Here is a 5,949-nt window from a genome sequence, read left to right as displayed (position 1 = left end):
TGCTCTTACCCCGATTTATCTTCCTTTTGTAGCCCCCTAGGCCTAACTATGACCATTTTACAGCCATTCTAAAGCAACGAAGCTCAGGTCACCTTTGACTCGTATTGGGTGCAGGTTCGGGTCCAGGGTCAAGATCGAGGTCAAGTTCGGACCCAAGCCGAACTTTTTACTGTATGTTTGTCTAACCCAGCGAACCCGAACATCCACGGGTTCGCTCATCTTTAGACAATACTCCTTCCACTTTGCTATTTGTGTAAACACATGTACCCTTTTTATTCTCCACCTCTCTGAAAAAACTTCTCCTGTCTCAGTTACCTGTCTATTTTATAACTATTTGTCTACGCACAAAAGACATCCAGCGTTGGTACTGCAGGGGTCTTTTGTCCTAAAAGGAGCTGCTGTATATTAATTTCCTACTTCTTTATGCCCATTATACAAGTCTAACTTTAAGACTATGTTCACACATTGCGTTTTTTCAATGTTTTCTGATGCAAATTTTCTGCTGCGTTTTACAGTACCAGGAAAGCCTATGAAATTCCAGTAATCTCATGCACATACATTGGTTTTTGTTTCATCAGTATTTTGTGCTTTGGATGTTTTTTGCAGAATAGAGCATGTCGCTTCTTTCCGCGTTTTTTCAGCTTTTTCACCCATTGGAAGTAATGGGTGGTGAAAAAAGCTGAAAAAACACACCAAAAAACACAGATGTCAGTTTTGTCAGCGTTTTTTGTGCCAAAACCTGATAAATAGAATGAGATTTTTTTTTTCACTGAACTTTATGTACATGCATAAAAAGACAAAACTGCAGTGAAAAAAACGCAGTGAAAAACGCACCAAAAACACACCAAAAACGCAGCAAAAAAATAGCAAAATCATGAACAAACTTTCCTGGCAAGAGATTAGTTTTTGCTGCAGAAAAAAATGCTGAAAAAATGCAATGTGTGAACATAGCCAAAGGCTGAGTTCACACGATGCGTTTTTCATGCGTTTCCGCGGCGTTTTTGCAGTTGCGGAAACGCCGCGGAGACGCATGAAAAACGCATGGTAGAAGGGCAGCAATGTTCCCCAATTGAAATCCGCATGTGCTGTGCCCATGATGCGGATTTTTCCGCAGCGTAAACGCTGCGGTCAAAAATCCGCAGCATGTCAATTAATTTTGCGGAAACGCTGCTCTTTTGCCGCCATTGACTTGCATTAGACCGCATGGAATCCGCATCACTGTATATGTTGATGCGCTTTTCATGCGGTCTAATGTGCAGATGGTACCCGGGTGTGGATGAGAGGACTCTCATCCAGACCCAGGTACCATTAAAAAAAAAAGAATAAAATGAAAAAAAAAAATATATATATATATATATATATATATATATATATATATATATATATATATATATATATATATACTCACCTTCTGACGGCCCGCGCAGCGCTCCTGCTTGATTCCCCGCACTTCGCGGTTGAATGAAGAAGGACCTTCGCTGACGTCAGAGTCATGTGACGGGTCACGTGAGGCTGATGTCGGAAGGTCCTAAAGTCTTCACTGCCGGCAGCCGGGACCGAGCGAAGTTGGACACCGGGGGCCATCAGAGGGTAAAGTATATATTTATTTTTTATTTTTTGACATTCACACACTATATAAATCCATGCCGGTTGCATGGATTTATATAGTGTGAAGTTGACAAGCACTTTCCAAGTGATGCTAAAATCGCTTGGGAAGCGCTTGTCAACCAGCATGCGGAAATGAAAGTGAAGACCGCTTCATTTCCGCATGTCCCTGGCAGGAAACCGCATGTACAATCCGCATGCGTTTTTTCCTGCCAGAGAGATGCAGAAACGCTCAGGAAAAAATCCTGAGCATTTCTGCATCGTGTGCACATACCCTAAGAGTGTCAGCTATAATGCCAGCTCTTGTCCTACTGCAAAAAAGAAAGGGGAAGAGGAAGGTGGGGTGAATGCCCCCTCCTTGGTGCTGCACAGATTTTAATATTTTCTATGATTCTCAGCAGACAGGTGAGGAATATGGTAGTTTATTACTTTTCATTTTATAGTAATAAATGGGAAAAATAGGGACAGGGAGCATTTATTTAAAATAAAGGACTCTGTGTCTTTCTTTCAATTAAAGGACTTTATTCTGGCTGTGTATTTTTTACAATATGACTATGGAGTTAGTAATGGGGGTGTCTTAGAGACACCTCTCAATAACTAACCCCTGGACTTGATGTCAGCGGCCATAAAACATCTGACATCAATCCCACAAATATTACCCCACTTGCCACCACACCAGGGTAAGTGGGAAGAGCCCGGCAAAGCGTCAAAATTGGTGCATCTAATAGATATGCCTTTTCTGGGGCGGCTGCGGGCTGCTACTTTTAGGCGGGGGAGGGACAATCTCCATGGCCCCTTCCCAGTCTGAGAATACCAGCCCCTAGCTGTCTGCTTTAGCTTAACTGATTGTCAAAAATGAGGGGGGACCCCATGCATTTTTTTAAATTATTTATTTAAATAATTTAAAAAAAAATCTTGAGACCCCTCTATTTTTGATAACCAGCAAACATAAAGCTGACAGCGGGGGGCTGCAGCCCGCAACTGTCGGCTTTAAAAAAATAGAGGGGACTGCACATAATTTTTTTTTTATTTATGAATACTCTCATCAGCCTGCTGAACACAAACACTAACATATACTTCCTGGAGAAGTCCGTGTTTGGGGTCTGTGCATGGACACTAGGTGTTCGGTATGGATCCCGAACTTTACTGTAGCAGTGATGGTCGGTCTCCAAGGCAACAAGTTGTCAACAAAAGTGATAATATCACAAGAATGGCTTGCAATTTACCTTTTAATAACATTTACAAAGGGATTACTTTTTACAAGCACTATCCAATAATAGAAATAACTCTTTAACTGCTTCACTCTTCAGCCATAATGGTGTCTGCTCGTCCCGAGAAACCATTTACACGCTTGTTGCACAGATGTTTGTTGAAGCAGAAACGTTTCTGGAGTCTCCATCAGTCGTCCGCAGATGATCTGTGGTTTCATCTTGCATCCGGTTAAGACCTAAACCTTTCAGCATTTTCCAAAAATGCTTTCTAAATTTTGTACCAACAAAAAAGTACAGGACAGAGTTGAGACAAGCGTGGAAGTAAGCTATAGCTTCCATTACAACGCTCGTGATTGTAAAGGAATCTGATGTGAATCCCTTATTGAGGACTTTAGCCAGGACAAGGGCATTATGAGGCAACTGTGTAGCTATAAATACAACCACTATGACCACAATTATCTTCATTGACTTCCTCTTCTGAACGCCTCTGGCATTAACCAAGGTCCGGAGAATAAAGCTGTAACAAAGCACCATTGAGGCCAAGGGAATTAGAAATCCCACTGTCATCTAGAATGAAACCACCACGATCTCCATGATGGGAGGGTAGTATTCTTCAAAACATTCCTTCCGGTCACGGCTGTTGCTGTATATGAACTGGGGAATGGAAAGGAGCAGAGCCAGGGTCCAGAGGAGGACGCACACCCCGTACCGCCACTTGTGTTTAGTCACCTGGTATTTAGCTGCCTTAGTGACTTTAGTGATAGAAATAAACCTGTCAAATGTGATTGAGGTGAGCGTGAGCATGGACGTAAATAAATTCACCCTGTATGTGATCCTTATGATCTTACACAGGAAGTCTCCAAAAACCCAGGCATGTGCCGATTCATATGCCAAGAATGGGAGGGTGAGCAGAAACAAGATGTCTGCAATGGCCAAATTCACCAAAAAGGTGTCGGTCAGAGTCTTTATCTTCTCGTAGAACACAAACACGAGTATAATGAGCACATTTCCAATAAGTCCGAGGACACAAGTCACGGAATAGGCAATGGGTGAGAACAAGCTGTGGAGCCAAGGGTGGTCATCGACTGTATGATTATCATCATTCATGTTATTGTAGTCTTGTGGGTAGTCTTCAGCGCCCATCTGTATGTAATTGGAAAGAGGTGATTAGATGTTAGTAGTGATAGTAAGATCTGCAGTTATTCTCTCTGTCAGGAGAGCAGGCTCAGAAAGTCAGGTAAGAGAAGCCTTCTTAAATATTAAAATGCCAAATGTGAAATGAAAAATATATATATATTCTTCTCCTCGACCGATGCGATGTCTGCCATTGTTCTGTCATAGCACTGACGCCCTGTAACAATGTCATGTGAGTGCTGGTAGACACAGCACCAACATTCATGGTCCAGGAGGTGAGCATACGTTTTTATTATCTTACATGAGGTGCTATAACATTTAAGAAGGGGTTGTGCAGTAGTAGACAACCCCTTTAACACTATTGGGTCCTGCTGGGTTGCAGTTACAAGGCTGGACAAATAATAACCATGTAAACAATTCTTATGGGTAGTTTGCATTGCTTGAGCCCTAAAATCTCATATTGAATCAGTAAGTTCATTGAACTGCTCCTAAAACCTGGAAAATCTGACTGTGGCTGCTTCCCTAACCTGTCACTGACCTACCTCACCATGGAAATGCCAACCCTATATTATACCTGGTCACAGACCTAACCCTGGGCATAAAAATCAGATCTGTTACTAATTGGAGCACTTAAATGTTTGACCATCATGATGCACTGAGCATGGACCACAATCCGTGGACTGGGTGCGAGTCTCTCAACCTTAGTGTGACAGCCTTATAGAAACATATGAAGCTGTGATGCTTGGTTTTGTTTGCGGTGTGTGTGTGGACTGAGCTTCACGGACGTGTGAATGAACCCTTGATTTGCTGTGTTAAATTGATGGTTTGCATTTATGGCACCTCTCAAGTTAAAAAGAGCAGGGGGATCATGCACAGATCCCACCACTGCCACCAATTATTCAAGGAGAACACCCGGAGAGATGACGCAGATCCCACAACGATGAACAACACACCGCCGCCTCCAATCGTCAGGAGAATTACGCAATTGACTGGCGAGTGATGGACGAGGCCGCAGCTGTTTTCACTACTAGGCCAGTTATTGGGGATCTCACAGTGAGCGTATAGTATATACACATAAGATTTCAGCCCATGGAATATATCTATATATACACCCTGGTACAGTCACTGACAAACTCCACAATAATAAAAGGAACTAGCTGCTGCCACCACCTATTGTTTATATAGGCCAATTGGACACCCATTACAGATAGCGTGTTGCTTCAAGGGTGTGGTACACCCCCGAGGAACTGAGCTATTCAATTTTATATACTTAATCTGAAAAGTAGGCAGTGTTTATAAAAATATATAAAGATGATACAAAATGGACAAAACAATGCAGTATATATCACATAAAATAAAAAGGGATAAACAGAACAAATATACTAAACCTCATGTCGGAGAGTTGGCTCTCATGAGGGGGAGCTTTTCTTTTTTGGGGGGTATCGATACACAACCACAGTGCATTGCGTCTCCCAGGACTGACAAAGATCATAGTTCAGCATTTGCTTTTATTAACACAAGTAACAGAGAACACAGAAAAAAGGGTGCACAACCTCAATGTAAATAAGGGTGCGTCATCATGTACCAATATCTAAGTAACATGAGAAAAGTCGGTACATATAAAAGAGAGACACGAGCTGAGGGCATCCTCCAGGGCTTCCAGTCTGGACCTTTCATATACATCCGTCCATTCTGGTGCCGGAGTTCCTCCCTCAGTTGGAGTTCCTCCTCCAGCTGCAGACTTGGGTGAGTGAGATTTAAGGGAAAAGGGGAAAAATGAAGCTTCCGAATTGGTTACTGCCCTCAAGGCACTATTAGAGCAATTATCCGCTCCAGTAATGACAAGTAATAAAGTGATACTGCCTTTAGTTAGTATGCATAAGGATGCATTTTTCTGTCGGATTAGCCCTCTGGAGTCTCATTTACATGATAAGACAAGACATAAAATTTTGGAATAATGACTACATTACATGATAAAGCTTTAACCCAGGGGTGGGGA

The 5,949-nt window shown here is 42.3% G+C and overlaps 1 pseudogene; it reads right to left on the bottom strand.

Annotated features, from left to right (window-relative positions):
- Positions 1–2,918: 2,918 nt before the first annotated feature.
- LOC141156492 (C-X-C chemokine receptor type 6-like) lies at positions 2,919–3,959 on the bottom strand (annotated as a pseudogene).
- Between the last annotated feature and the right edge of the window lie 1,990 nt (positions 3,960–5,949).

This window comes from Phyllobates terribilis, unplaced genomic scaffold (assembly GCF_046119375.1).
Source record: "Phyllobates terribilis strain yellow unplaced genomic scaffold, ASM4611937v1 Scaffold_8__6_contigs__length_399053987, whole genome shotgun sequence".
In the NCBI taxonomy this organism is placed as follows: Eukaryota; Metazoa; Chordata; class Amphibia; order Anura; family Dendrobatidae; genus Phyllobates; species Phyllobates terribilis.
Note: the sequence above shows the minus strand (reverse complement) of the source record. Positions and strands in the feature narration are given on the sequence as shown.